Genomic DNA, 15957 nt, shown 5'->3' on the forward strand with positions numbered 1-15957 from the left:
GAGTTTGTAAATTTACATGTTTGAAGGAGTTACATACCAAAAGCTGTTCAATTATAATGTACAATGCATGCTCCATTTATTATCGTTGTGGATGTCGCATGTAATTTTCATTTAGTGTTCTTATTTTTAGTGTGTGCAATCAAATCAAATCGAAATCTTAAACAAATAATTAACACTATTTTATGTTTTATCTATTTACAGAATGAAAACAGTCCTGTTCTAATATGCATTTATTTTGTACCGGTGAGTATTTTGGTTTGAAGTTTGTAATATAAAACTATAAAGTATTTGTAATATGAAACTGTAATCTTTGCAAGTCCAAAACATTTATAGATTATTTTAGACCCGAGCCAACCATATTATTTTTTGTTCTAGTTTTTAGTTGCTTGATGTTGGGAAGTGCTGCTGAGAAAGTTGTCGAATTCTCATCAAATTCGCAAAAAGCTAGTACGTCAATCATGGCGAGACTGCGAGATTCTTTTTTTTCTTTCCCAAAAATGGTTGTGTATTAAGGCGCATTTTCGAAAATTACAAACAGTTGTGTTTTTTTAAGCACTGATTAAAATTGCAAGAGGCAGTAATTGTGTGTATTGAACTGGCCCACAAAAATAAAAGTTCTATTTTTCCACGGGCCAACTGCTAGGTTTGTGCCTTTAGGTGGGTGAGAAAACCATTCTCGCTTTTAGTTTGAATTTTGTATGGGGAATTTGTATAAAATACATGAAATAATGACACTCTTACACTCTATCGATCATAACAAAGTTCCCTTATTCTCGATTTGATTCAGATTTTCAAAACTTGCAGTAAAATTAATGCGTAACAACTTCGCTGAAGATTGCCTTATGACTCCAGTTAGTTTTATTGAGATATTCACGTTTGAATGTATATTGCATTTCGTATAAGAAAATTTCAAAAAAATCTCCTCTAAGAACATTAAACCACAAGCACAAGCCCGTGTAACGTAAAAAAAGGCTGAAACATTAAGAAAGTGGTTATCGCACTAAAAGACACGAGCCTGGATGTTAACATGTGGAAAATATGAACTTTTATTTTTAGAGGTAATCTAGTTGATACGTCGCATAAGCTACCTGTATTATGTGCATTCTGCTCGCATATTAATATCCCCATACTACTAACTTGAATCGTGATGCTGTCTTGAGAAAAGTTGTTTCTTATAGTTTAAGCAACGTGTGCTGAAATTCTGAGCTCAATAGAGTTTACTGTGCACGAAAGAGTGAAGGAATATTATTTCTCTATACATTTCAACCAATATCCCCATATAATTTTTAAATCAAAAGCGCTAGCTCGTGTTACATCCGAATGAGCTGAAATTTTCAGAGAAGGGTTTTCTCACCTAATGGCACAAATCTAGGGGTTGGCCCGTTGAAAAAAATGGTAAAAAATTTCCCTCATATAAATGTGGGCCAGTCTATGTGTATCATGGCAGAGGGAATGCAATGACTGTTTTTTAGATGCGAGCTGATGCGATGTGATGTGATGTGGATGGAACCCACCATCAGTGCAAGGATTACCGATGTCTGCAGATACTTTACCGGTTGTAAAGTTCTTCCTGATGATTTGTTACAGCAGGATGCATCAGCTTCATTGAAGACCTTTGGAAGACAAAACGACCAGATAGCCAGCCATCTGTAATCACGTGACAAGGGACTGGCAAATCCATGAACCCTCGTCCAGTCAACAAATCCTGTGATTACCTTAGGCTGCTCCTCCCCAACTCAATATATAATATAATGTTTTAAAATATATGATTTACAGTAATGTCAATTTTGTCAACCCCTTTCACCTAAATCTGCACCTGTGTTTTGGCTGTTCAATGCTGTTGATGATCATCATCATAAGTGAATTAATAAATAGGAACGAACTCACCAAATGAATCCATGAGCAATGTCAACCGGATGAAATTGCATGGTTCTGCTGGTTCACCCTTTCTTGCTTGAATCAGGATGATATCCACCAAGCCCTTGACCGCTTCCTCCACCTCGTACAGATAATACTTTTCAACTGAATTAACATGTTGCCTCTCCTTGAATACATCTTGATTCATGGTGATTCCTTTGCATCAGGAAGGATTTCCTATCTGTATCTGTGATAAAAGGAGTCTCCAGGATCAGCACTTGTGGGTCGCTTCTCCGTGACGTGTCGTCGCAAACCAAAGAACGTCGGGGGTTCAGTGGGGGAGTTTGTTTTCGGAGCTCATTCTTGACTCTTTGCTTGAACTGTTTGTTAGCGGCTTCTGGATCGGTGTGATGGTTGGTTTTTTAAGCTGTTATAAAAATATGGCGTAATATATTTACTATTTTTTACTAGTCAAATAAACAGTCGAGAAAATGCTCGTCAAACTTGATTTTTTAGATGTGAGCTGATGCTTCGAAAAACCGGTTGTGAATTTTACTAATCTATGCATACTTACACTGCTTCGTTATAATAAAAAAAAAATAAATAAAATAGAAGTGACGTTTTCGTGCTAGGATTAATTGAAAAATGTCGAATATGCTATTTTGAAATGTTTTGAAAGCAGCAATAATGTTAAATTAACCAGAATTGTCCAAAACAAACATTTGTGCAAAGTTGTATGCGAATCGGAAAAGGTCGAGTCTGCATTTTTTTTTTGTTATAAGCAGGGTAGTCCCACTGAACCGGGAAGTAACCGTGAATCGAAAACAACCGTGAAATAACAGGGAATATGATTGCAACGTTAACATATAATTTTTTTAAATTATAAATGGCTCTAATGTTGGCCTATGGATCTAAGATTGGGCCTATCGCTAAAAATCTGCTATTTATCAATTTTATCTAGATAAACGCATCATTGGGTCGGTACTAACGGATGTTTTTGGTCGCTATTGCAAATTTAGTCGATTGCTGAATTTATGTATGGGCCCAAATTAGGGACATACTATGTTCTGTGTATGGAATCTGAATGTTGACTAGATTATTTCTTTTGAAACTTATCTCAAGATATGTTTGCACATTTCTCAAGGATTCGATCATTAGGATCATTCAAAAATGTCGGCATAATTTCTTTTAATTTCAGCATTCCTCTCAATAATCTTATTATTTTGCCCGGTAATCCATTGAAATTTTATCCATAAAAATATCCAGAAAACTCTTAAAATTAGCTCTACATTTTTCAGTAATTTTCAGAAACTGCTTTAATTTCTCTCGAAATCTTGTGGTATGCTATTTACAATTTAGAAACGTGTTATCCCAATTTTTTTTTTGGATTTAACGTCAGAATTCCATAGAAATTATCATCACAATTACCTTAAAATGCTTCTTTAAATGTTCTTTAGACGGATCCTTGAAATTATCTCTCCTTAGAATTCTCTTGGAATTGTTTTCATAATCTTCTGGCAAGCTACTCAAAGCTTATTTGGAAATATGCTCAACATTTCCAGCTAAATCCTCCCAAACTTTCTGATTAATTGTTATAAATTCTTTTAAGAATTCCCTTGAAACTATCTTCAAACTAGCTTAAAGTTATGCAAAGATTTTGTTTAGCTATAGTAAGAATTCCCAAGTAACATTGCTAGTTTTATAGTGGTTTTAAAAGCATGCAAGTCTAAATCATGATCTACAGAACCCTCAAAAAACCAAAATTGTTATTTGGGTTAGATTCTCTTGGCATTGTTATCTATATTTCTTTGCAGCTCTACTCGGATTTTTTCTTTTAATAATAAATTGATCAGAATTTAAGAGATTTTCGACCGATGGTGATTGTTAGTAGTACTTTTAGGGTTGTGTCATATCATCATTAAATTTGCCTCATGGTTGATTCATTTGGAATCCCCTTTCTGATCCGCTTGGAATGCTTCTTGAAATTCATTCATTCCAATTTGTTTTTGAGTTCCCTTGAATACTATTCACAATCCCCATGCCTAGAATGCACCTGTAGTTCTCCTTCTCCTTTTCTTGAAATACATCTCAAAACTACCTGTAATTTATGTTCAAATTACATTGAAATTCTCCCCAGAATTCGTTTTTGATCATCATAATTCTCCAGCCAATGCTTCGAAGTGTCAGAATCGTGAAATGTCAAGTTTTTTTTTTTAAATCTGAGATCTTTAAAATACGCCATATTTAACGTCAGTAATCTCGCATAGTTCAAGAATGTGAAGAAACCATAAGTGGGGATGACATTTGACCAAAAATTCCAAAAATTTCGTTTCCTACCATGCAACATACACAATTGAAAGAATGCGCATATTCTCATCAATGATATATTTAGGACGGTCATATTAATAAAATTAAATTAAAAATAGACCAATGTAAAACATGGTATTGGGCCAAAACATAAATTTGGTTGAAATATCTTAAAATTTGTGAATGTAACGTAGCTATTAGGAGTACACTTGGTTATGATCACAGTGCACTTCATATGTATGGCTAGAGATCGCGTGTAAGCCTCGTATATCCACATTAAAGTGTGTTCAAAGTTTTGTTTGCCTGTGGACATTTTTTGAAACGGGTTTTTTGCTACTATTTATGACACTTAACTTTACAGCTCCATTTAAATAAAACAACTGGTTAATGTTATCGACACTTTACTCCAGGAGCTCAATAAACATATTCTATTCATCATTTTCTGTATATTCAAGATGTTTGCATCAATAAAAAAAAATCGGCCCAATGTCACTCTGTCTTCTTACGGTAGCCAATTTTTTTTTAAATCTCATGTTATCTTTAAAAAAGAATCTTCTTCTTCGCATTTCAAGCTTATCGCATATTAGCTTATTGCGTGCTCTCAACTTAGTGTTCTAGATGCACTTCCACAGTTGTTAATTGAGAGCTTTCGATGCCTATACCATTTTTGCATTAGTATAATTGTGTGGCAAGTCCAATCATACTTCTATGCCCAGGAAAGTCGAGAAGTTTTCCTACCCGAAAAATTCTTAGACCGAATCGGGAATCGAACCCAGCAACCTCCAACATTGTCTTGATTTGTAGCTGCACCTTTACCGACTGAGCTAAGGGAGGCTTCGGAAAAAATTGTTAGTTCGGTAATTCTAATGTTATTCCGTGGATCTCATTGTTTAAAAAATCTGCTCCATCCATCAATACTACCTAGTGCCGTTGGAATAATTTACATGTAACTTAGATAAATTTAAAAATCTTGAGACATTTAAAAACATTTAAAAGTTCAGACTTATCTAAATTATGCTAATTATGAAAACTTGATTTTTTTTTAATTCTTAAAATTTACTTTATTCATTGAATAGAAGGACCCTGGTTTTCTGATTTTTTCCATGAACATCAATTACTGAAATCTATCAGGCCGATATTCCTTTTTTACCATATTTAGCTGTTGATTTGACACCAGGAAAAATATGTTGTGCAATTTAATTTATTGAATTCAGTAGCTGGAACTGTTCGTTTGAAAGCTTGCTAGCCCTATTGATTGCAAATTCTTTTTACAGTGTTCATGAAGCTTAACTTACTGAGATTCTGTAAAAGTTTTCATTTGCAACGTCTGTAATTTTTTGACGTAGGACTAAGTTTTTGATTTCTATATGGGGGTACACTTTGTGAAAACCGAAAATGGAACATGTAACGAAATTATGAAAGATTTTGAACGTTGATAACTCAGCTGCCCCTGGACCAATTTCAATAATTTTATCACAAATCGATCAGAAATATTTCCACGCATCGATAGCAAATGTTGATTTTCAACAAGAAACTATTGAAAAAGTGGTAAATGTTGAGCATTGTCAAAAAGCGTCGAAATATCTAACAAATCCACCAATTACGTACATGCATATGCATGCATGCCGTTAGTAGACGAAACAAGTCGAAGTGGCATTCGCCTCCAATCTTTGGGCGTGTGCGAATAGGGAGGATGCAATTGCGTAACATTTTGCACACCCATCGCCATATTCAGAACCACACGCCCCCAACGACCACACAAAATGCTCCCCAGAGTTGTAATCTTGTAACCAAACTTGGAAGCAGTGGTGCAAGTGATTTTGATCGATTAGCAATCGAGCTGTTCGATTGCATATATATCAAATTTTCAATTATTCGAGCCCGTAACTGACATCCCTTCTTATTTCTACTCGTTTGGTTTAGCGCAGTAGAGAAAATAAATGAAACTACTAATTAATCTGAACAGCCATAGAGAAGAACCATGACGTGAAACAGGTTCATAATTTCGCCGAAAAAAGTATTAAGCGTCTTTCTGCTAAAGGCCAAGATTTACCAACTTGTTGAGAGAAGGAGCTTAACGAGAAAAACTAAAAAGGGGAGGAGCTTTAGCTGGGTGGACACCCCTGTCCAGCAGCAGACGGGCCGAGACACTTGCGATTGCCCAATCATTGAACCGAAGAATATGGGATTGTCCGGTCCGATTTGCTGATCCAGCTACCTACACGTCATCATCATCTTCCAAAGGCTTTAAGCCTGTACTACCATCGGCCCTTTTCAGGACCACCAAGACTTTCGAAAAGAGTTAAATTTCTGAACATGTCCCAACTAAAATTCATATCAAAAGGTTCTTCTTTTCAGGGCAATCATAGTCATACTAAAGAGTATAAGCAGAGAGAACCCCGCTCAAATTCCTATTCTTACACAAAATACAAGCAGTTGGTTTGACAAGGTGAGCTTCGACTCTCGAGAAAATACCATTGCAAACTTCTTTAGAAAAGCTGTTGGCCGTGATTCCTAGTTGTATTTTAATAATATTCAACATAAATAAAGACTCCGTAAATCTTCGATCATAGTAATATATTACAGGATGATTTAGTTCAGATGATTTTGTTTAATGTTCACGTCTTGGAAGTATTTATTTTAATCAAAGTTGAACTACTTCTCCAATTTCCGTAACATTTAACGCTCAGAATGCCAAGCCTTGCAAACTGCGTATCGATGCTGTGAGAAACCTCGCTTCTCAGCAACGGGACAGTCGTGCTGTGTCACAGCATCGACACGCAGTTTTCAGACTTAGTGCGCTGACTTTTAAACGATGCGATAAATAGTTAGTTTATCGTCATCGTCAGCCCACTGTCTCTAGGTCATTCGAGGCTGTATGCTGACTCCGAAAAAAAAAAGAAGTTGTTTTTACAACGGCCCAACGCTCCACATCCACACACCGCACCACGACCTTCTCCTCGTTCTTTCGCTCGTTTGTCCACTCTTCTTCTTCGATAGTCACAATATCGCGAAGAATGACTCGCGCACTCTGCCTGTCAGTGTGTTCGGCCGATTAACGGTTTCCGTACTTCGTCATCGTGGTACCACTAGCCCCCCGCAGTCCCCAGCCAACAGCCCCAGCGCCAGCGCCACAACCAGTTATCACCTCTCATCTCTCGCTCTCTTCCTCTGTCGCACTTGACTTGACACCACACACAAAACACAGTCGTCAGCCCATATTTCCACTGACTCGATCCTCCTCCGCCTCCTCCCAGGGAAAAGAGTCGGCTCACGTCGACGACCTTTCCATCGACTCCCCCTTGGATACCTTCCACCACCAGCACCACCCTATGGTGGCCATGTTTAGTCTAGGGTGGCCGCGCACTCTTGCATGGCTATGAGAAGCCTACTTCTTATTCCCATCTGCCGTCCCAACAACAACGGGAGCAGTGGGCGGGTGGACGAGCGGTAAACTCTTTCCACCTCCTCCCTGTCCCCCCCGCAGCCTAGCACAGCAATGAAAGCCAGCATTTTATAATCTATCTGGCCTTGTTCGGTTTGGAAAATGTCAAAAAAGATGAATGTATCATCGTTTGTTGGATCCCCGTTCGCCGCTCGCAGAACACCGGTTGTGTTGTACCTACCTAGTTGATGTTGCCGATCGTCGCAAGTTTGGTTCGAAGATGATGTTTCACACCTCGTGGCTTGTGTAGCCAGCACGGGTTTTGTTTGCTCGGTACCTTCATATGTGCGATTGGCGTTTTTGTTGAGGACGATCCTACCGACAACAACAGCAACAGCAACGGGGGGAAGGTGTGCTCTCGGGGGTCGTGCGGTGACACACATGCGTGGTGGAGCAGTCACTGAATCGCTGCTACCACCGTCGTCGTCGTCATCGTCGCCGTCGCCGTCGCTTTCAGTCGGCGGCCAAGATATACTGTGTGTAAACTGTATTCGTATCGGGTGTCACAGGCGTAGTGGAAAACCACATGTTCTTGTGAAAGGTAGTTAACTCTTTGCGGTAAGCCAAAAAAACACATCAGTCTGGTTCGATTTTCGGTTATTGCGTTTCGAAAGTGCATTCAAACAAAGCTACCCATGTGAAAAGAAGAGCTGCAACCTTCTTTCAAGTTGAAGTGCCGAAGCGAAAATCGTTCCAACTGGTGGCAACAAATCAGTCGGTTCGATTCGATTCGGAGATTTTTCCTTCTCTTGACTTTTTAAAACACGGAACAAGACAGGGAAAACGGAAAGAAGCTCGCTCCCCTTAATACACCTTAAAGTCGTTGGATACATTTGTTTGCTGTTGTTTGTGATTCGACATTTCCTCAATGTCTCGCGGTCACCATCGTTTGTTTGTGTGTATAGTTTTCCTTTCTTACTGCTGTGCTACGGTTGTGTACATGCCGAGTTGGTGGTGTTTGTTCAAAACAAGCAACATGTACGGTAAGGAAGGGCAGTGTTGCTGGCAAGTGTGAAATTTAGGGAAGTTAGCATTTTGTGATTTTGTTTCGCTACTGGGAATTCCATTCGTAGGTGCATACTAAATATACTGTCCGACATAATTTTGAAATTGAAATAACAGGGGAAATATCTCTAATGTTGGCCTATGGATCTAAGATTGGGCCCATCGCTAAAAGTCTGCTATTTATTTATTTTATCTAGATGAACGCGTTATTGGGACGTTACTAATGGATATTTTTGGTTGCTATTGAAAATTTAGTCGATTACTGAATTTATGTATGGGTTCAAATTAGGGACACTTAGACCGACATTACCTGCATTTCCCCTATGTTATATTATTCTTTGCCAAATGTTTTTCCGTAAGAACTACATTTTAACCAATTTTCTCAGAAATACATCTAAAATGTCATCTTAAAATGATAAATTATAATAATCTATCTATTTAGGGTAGAATTGTTGATGTATCCACATTATTAAACTTTTGTAATGATTCGTCGTTTGGTTTAATACCTATATTAGGGTGGGTCAAGTTTATATGGTGGATCACAACATCATGCTCATTGCTCTTTCGATGCGCATTGAGGTCCTCAACAACCGTGAAAAATTTGTCCGAATTCGGTTATGATCTGGATTTGCGAGAGAATTAAACTTATTAAACTTTTGTATGGAAAAATGTTGTTAGTCAGTTTAGCTTTATTATACAGATTTTCAGCACCTGGCTGTCTCTTACGTCTCTTCTGGGAAAATGTATGCAAAATGACACCAAACTATTAATATGCATGCCACAAAATTTAGAATTGCTCAATGTTTACCAACCCTCGGATTTAAATTTTTGTTTTTTTTTATATCTTTATTATTGTATTAAAAAAAAATACTATGCAGAACAACTTTGTCCAAGACCGCAAATCGTTTTAACAGTTTTATAAAAGTTATTATTATTTTACTATAGGCCTATTGCTCAGCACCTACCTAAAGGCGTTTTATGAGGTTATGAGTGTGAATCATTTCGTCAAAGTATAAGTTTAATAACTTTTTAAGCAAAAGTCGAATCAATTTTCAACAGAGATCGAAATTTTCGCCTACTTGAGAAGAGAAACGTTATTTTTCACCTGCTAGGAGAAATAGATGAGAATGTGAGAAGCGAGAGAATATTATACGCTCACAGCAGTTTTCGCGAGAAAAGCAACAGCGATTTATTTTTTTCGGAGAGCATAAGCGGCAGATAAATCGTTTATTTTTCAGTGAATTCTTGATGCCGATAATGATTTTTCACTTCTTTCATACACCTGAAAATTCACTTTCCGCACGCCAACGACGATCCGAAATTAAGAACCAAAACAAAAGTTAGGGAACATCCATAAATTACGTAGAATCTGAGGAGTAATGGAGAGAGAGTTGCAACATTTGTAACGGACCATGCATAAGGTATAGAAAAAACGCCACGAAGGGGGAGGGGAAGGTCTAAAATTGGTAAGAAAATTGCATCGTCATTTATGGATGACCCTTATGATATGACAGAAGGTATAAAAAGGAAATAAAAAAAAAATCTGCTGGACTGGTTGAAACGAACGAAATGCAAACAGGTGAGGCTATGTGAAAACGTTGTCCCTTTCCTTCTGCCGCTGTTTAAATGGATAACACAGGATGACGGCACACTCCGTCAACCATTTAATCAGCGGAAGAACAAACGAGACGGCGAATTTCCAAGCCTCAACTGTTAACATCACATTGGATTGGAACCGAACAATTTGGGGTGGTATTTTTTTTCGCTCTTGGTAGTTTCAGAGCCAAATGGGTGATGAAAAAGTATTTTCGTTGTTTTTTGAAGAGAGATATTTTCGGATTATGTATGAGAGAGGATAATGAATTATCAGTGAAAAAGGAGAGATGAAAATGTGAACGGTACACAACTCACCGAAAAGTAGCTTGAGTGAGGAAATGCTTATCGTGCAGCTTAGTGAGAATTTCTATCTCTGATTTTCAATATTCTACAAAGTTGGTTAAAATTGAGCTATTTATGACAAGCAAATGAAAAGTTTCGTCATTTTTATTTATTTATTTTTTATTTATTTATTGAAACAAATCATTGTAGCGTAAGGAATTCTCCTTTTTAGGTGCTACAATTAGTTATAGTTCATCGAATTCATCAGTTTGCTTACACTACTTGCAATTCTTAACCTGATTCAAAGTCCTATTAATTTTGTTGATTCCTCCTGTTAAACCATCTAACACACTCCCGCTGAAATTCACCCACACTATTGATATTCTTGATTTCGTGAGGCAATTGATGCCAAAACCCAACGCCCCTGACAAACAAAGTATTGGCGTAATGTGAAGAATTGTATCGCGGTATCACAATGTTTATATTACGATTACTCTGGAAAGCAGTAAGTTTTTGAAACAAATATGAAGGGGAACGGAAATTTATGATTTTAAACAATGTTAAGCATGATCGCAATTTTATAAATTCATAGAAAGGGCAGCCTATTAGTGTATGCTGCAGATGTGAAACTCGAGTGATAAATTGTAAACATATCGAACACAACAATTTAACGCAATTCTAAGTCTATCAATTGCTTGTGCAGATGCATTCAATAGAAATACATCACCATACATGAAATGAGGGAGGAGCAATGACTTAAATAGGTGCAGTTTGCAGTTACTGCACTGGCTATTAATGTGACTGTCCCATTCAAGGTTATTTTGGATGATAAATCCTAGATTGGGTGCCTTTTCAATATAATCTAATGTTTCGGTACCTAAGAACAAATATGGTAAGATACTATTATTAACATTTCTTGATAGGTACATAACTTTTGTTTTGGAAGCATTCACTGGCAAAAAAATAGTTTTCCACCATTGATAAATATGGTACAAATCAGAATTTATAAATTCAGACATAACTGACATAGGTACGCCTTCCAAGGCTAAGTAAAGTTGTACATCATCAGCGAGCATATGAATCTTACAGTGCTTCAAAACGGATAGTAGATCATTGATGAAACAAGAAATCAACAGAGGACCCAAAATTGAACCTTGAGGTACGCCAGACATAATAGGAATCTGTTTGGATTACGTCCCATTCACAAAAACAGCTTGCGTTCGCTTTGAAAGGTATGAATGAATCAAACTAACAGCTGAACGAGCAAACGGAAATTAAGAAGATAACTCTTTTAAAAGCTGGGTGTGTGACACTCTATCGAATGCTTTTGAGAAATCGATAAGTAATAAGAAAGCTACACCTTTCTTATCAATGACCGAATGAATATCATCGTGCACTTTCAGAAAGGCAGAAGTTGTACTGTGTCCACGGCGAAAACCAGATTGAAACTGGTGCATGAGATTGTATCTTTCAATATGGCTTTGGATTTGGTTTTTTAATATTCTTTCAAATACCTTCAATAAGGCACATAACATACTTATCGGTCTTAAATTAGACAAATTAACATTCCTTTCTTTCTTTTTGATCGGAATTACTTTGGACGATTTCCAAGCTTGTGGAAATTTGGAAGAAGATATAATCAGGTTAAATATATGACATAAAATTGAACAAATATTGGGAAATAAAAGCTTTATAAATTTTAATGGAGTTTCATCTAACCCAACTGCGTTAGATTTTATGGAATTTACGGCTATAATAATGTCATTATCAGAAATTGGTGAGGACTGAAAACCATGTTCATTTTCTAATGGAATAGGGGGTAATTCATGGTCAATAGTAAAATTAGAACTGAAATATTCATTGATTTCATCGTGACTATTATCAAACTGTTCGATTTGTTGTGGATTTTTACCCACGTTAATATATTTCAGTTTTTTCCATAAGTCTTTGCTGGAATTCGTGGAAGTGAGATTAACAGATATGTACTCAACTTTTGCTGTATTAATTAAATGAGTAACTCTGTTCCGAAGACGCTTAAATTGGTGGTGATTAGAAGGAGTTCTATCAGAAATCCATATTCGATAAGCAATGTTTCGGCTATCAGTTGTGTTAAAGTTAGTGTTGAAATCGCCCAATAGTATTACATTTTGATACTGCAATGATAGATCAGATAATTTATCAAATAGGATTTCAGAGCAGTCTGTCCTAGGAGGGTTATAACAAACTCCCAGTAGAAACTTGGCAGTATTATGCATTATCTCTAAAAACATGAATTCAGTGCGAGACATGTTACCAGTTCCTACGAATATCTCACAAGCAGAGAGTAATTTACTTTTCAAAAAACTTATATAACATACACATACGCCTCCACCACGGCTGTAATTGCGATCATTTCTAACAATATTGTAACCATCAATTGCTATAAGGGAATCAGGTATATCTGCCGTAAGCCAAGTTTCGCTCAAACAAATAATATCAATTTTGCTGTTATAAAAGCACTCTTTGAATTCATTAAACTTACTTAATTGACGCGCACAAAGACTTTGGATATTAATATGACACACATTTAAATTATTTGACCTGAGAGCACAGTTCATCACAACACGAGGAATACAACTATTTGCAGGAGCATTGTTGGAATCACTACCCAACATCAAGAGAAACCAAAGGAAGTGAAATCCAGCACGAATGCGTCATACAGCCTAACCCACAGGAATCAACAATTAAATAGAGTAATGAGTAAGCATTCGAATAACATTTCATTGATATCTTCAACATCTCAATCCATTGATAACTATGAAGTGGTTCAAGTGAAGACAAGTATAAACCACGGAAACATCAGTAGCAACAGCAGCAACAACAATAACAGCACATCATCAGCAGCAGTATCCGCAGCAACCAGGAACCAGATCAAGCAGCAACAGTGATAACAGCAACAATTGGTGAGAACCCATCCCCCTTTGACTTCAAGGAAGGAAGAAGAGACGGATATACATAGGAATGGAATCATGGAAATGTTTTGGAAGGAGAAACAAAAGCTTTGAAGGAAAGGTATAACTTTTAGGATAGCTCGAACAGATCCTCCAATGAACGCACCAAAACTGCCTCAGCATCCACCGCAGGCTTGACGAACACACATCCATCCTTGGTAAATACGGCATGCAATTTTCCCGAACGACGCAGACTGATAGCTTTACCCTTGATTTTCCGAGCTTCTTCTGGTAGATTTTCATTGAGGTAGATTCGTCTATCAACATTGAACCCAACGTGAATCAATGATAGGTTGCGCCCAGAGAAATACCGACGAAAAAAGTCACCGATAACGATTTGTCCTCTGGCCAAACGTTTAGCGTAGATCAATGGCATGTTTTGTTCACCATATCCAAGAGCGACCGCAATCCTTCTTGTGATCTCATTCACGTCCTCGTTTGCAGCGTATGGAATACCAGCTTGCAGTAGATCGTTACACTTTTCAACAGCTCGGATTCGGTCGTAGTTCTGCCGGACATCAGCGCGCATTTTGGTAACTGATGAAGAGAGCCTGTTGATTTCACTGGTGCACTCCGACTTGTACAGCTGAACATCTTCACGTAGCGTCGAAATTTCCACTTGCAGATCCTTCTTGAACGAATCAATTTTCGCGTTGGTGTTCTCGAACATGTCCTGCATACGGGCTAGAAGATCATTAAAGTTTTCTACTTGATCTTCAGTTTTGTCCTCTCGCGATCATTTGTGCACATTTCCGTCATTGCCTTTCCCCAGGGGAAGGGATGAGTTTGTTTTGCCTTTCACCATAATATAATTGGTTTGTTTTGCTGACTTGATTGACAGAAAGGCTAGATAAACACGTTGTGAGTTCCAACTATACAAACACGAACGACGGATGAACCAAACCCGAGAAACGAATAACAGCAATGGCTACCGGTCGATAGAATCCAATCACATATTTCGCCAAAAATCGATCGTTTAAAGGTGGTGTTGTGGTTAATCCAGAGCGTAGAATTTCATATGTTTGATCTTCAGTGGTAATTGATAAAGCAGCTTACAGTCCAAAAAACCGTGTCGAGTTGAAAAATAGATAAAATCTTCACAAGAACCATCAGCACAGCTCGATCACTCACTACTCTCGCTCATCCCTTCAGAAACTTGCGTACATTTGCCCATACAAAATTAAAAATTCTCCTGCAAATCCTAACCTATATACTTTTCAATATACCATAACGATGGAACTAATTGGCGAATACAAGCAAAGCTAATTGGTGATGTGATTGTCTTCATATCCACAGTTGCAAAAATGATAATAATTGTTCGCTAGGGACAATGAACCAAGTTTGTGCTGGAATCAGGCCATTTTGTCACTCGCCTAATTTTTCAAGTCGGCTCATCTAATCAAAATTACGTCTGAGACAAAGTTGTTGGAAACTGGAATGCTTTTTCAGAAAAAAAAAACCATCAAAACCTCACCATCCCTCTCCAAAGGGAGAGTTTGGTAAAGAGAGATAATAAAACCGATTTGTACCTTCCTAAAGTTGTCCTAGCAGTGTTCACTCGGCTGTCGACAGAAGCAGACCACTATCGATGTGTGTCACCCGATCAGCTGCTAACTCGGCAGCAACCATTGTGTGGTCCTCCTCATTGTTCTTCATCAGCAGTTCTTTCGGTCGATGCGTCGTCGATTTTGGAAAGCAACCGTTTCGTGATGAGTGTGTGAGTGCTGACCACGTTCTGCGTCCATTGCTGCAATGGAAGCGCTCTGCCCCCCCCGTTGGCGATACTGTCATACAATGAAACTACTGGAAGTGGATCCCGTTCTGATAGAGAAGGCTTATTGGACAGCGGAAGATAAAGTGTTTAATGTTGTTGTACCTTTTGACTAGTATAGTGACCAAGAATCCTCGGCTCTGTAAAGTTAATTCGATTGAGTCTTATCAAATAAATTATGAAACGATAAAGTTGTCCTAGCTCGCTTTCTACTCTCTATATGCAATTTTCACATTGAGGTACTCTAAACGGAACTATCAATTCTATACCATACATAAATATATAAAAATTACCACTTTAGTCTGTTATTTGAAATTAGCATCTTCAACTATGTAAACCATTTTAAAGTTTTTTAGGCTTAGGTTTTTTTTTCAAGCAATATTTATGTGCTTTGGAAACGATTTTCTGGACTAAAAATATATATTCTGCATAAAAAGGTATAACAATTATTTGTGGAAAAAATGTTCCAACATTTTACTAAAAGTTGATATTCTACGATTTTGGTCAATTTAGAAGTGTTCACTGTGGGACCATTCAAAAAATACGTAAGCAATGCAAAAATGGCAGGTCTCATTAAGAGTTTCAAGACATTATTCCAAGACTTCATTGAGTCTGTAGAACTTCAAGATCTCTAGAACAGTTGATATGATGTTGATGATTGATGATGTACATGTTGTCAAAAGGCTCCCTGAAATTCACGAATT

The 15957-nt window shown here is 37.5% G+C and overlaps 1 protein-coding gene across 6 annotated transcripts in view; it reads left to right on the forward strand.

Moving 5' to 3' along the window:
• Hr39 (Nuclear hormone receptor FTZ-F1 beta) overlaps window positions 1-15957 on the forward strand; it is a 129540-nt gene that overhangs the window by 82786 nt on the left and 30797 nt on the right. For 4 of the 6 annotated variants that reach the window (XM_065238479.1, XM_065238505.1, XM_065238512.1 and 1 more), the window contains exon 2: window positions 202-243. The exons of 1 other annotated variant lie outside the window; for it this stretch is intronic. The gene's annotated coding sequence lies outside the window, so the exon portion shown is untranslated. Of the gene's footprint in view, window positions 1-201; window positions 244-8142; window positions 8168-15957 lie in introns of those variants that run through there. One more of the 6 variants, XM_065238494.1, reaches the window with a different exon arrangement.

Source organism: Ochlerotatus camptorhynchus, unplaced genomic scaffold, assembly GCF_037179485.1.
Source record: "Ochlerotatus camptorhynchus isolate MF236.1 unplaced genomic scaffold, CSIRO-AGI_Acam_v1.1 ptg000045l, whole genome shotgun sequence".
Classification (NCBI taxonomy): domain Eukaryota; kingdom Metazoa; phylum Arthropoda; class Insecta; order Diptera; family Culicidae; genus Ochlerotatus; species Ochlerotatus camptorhynchus.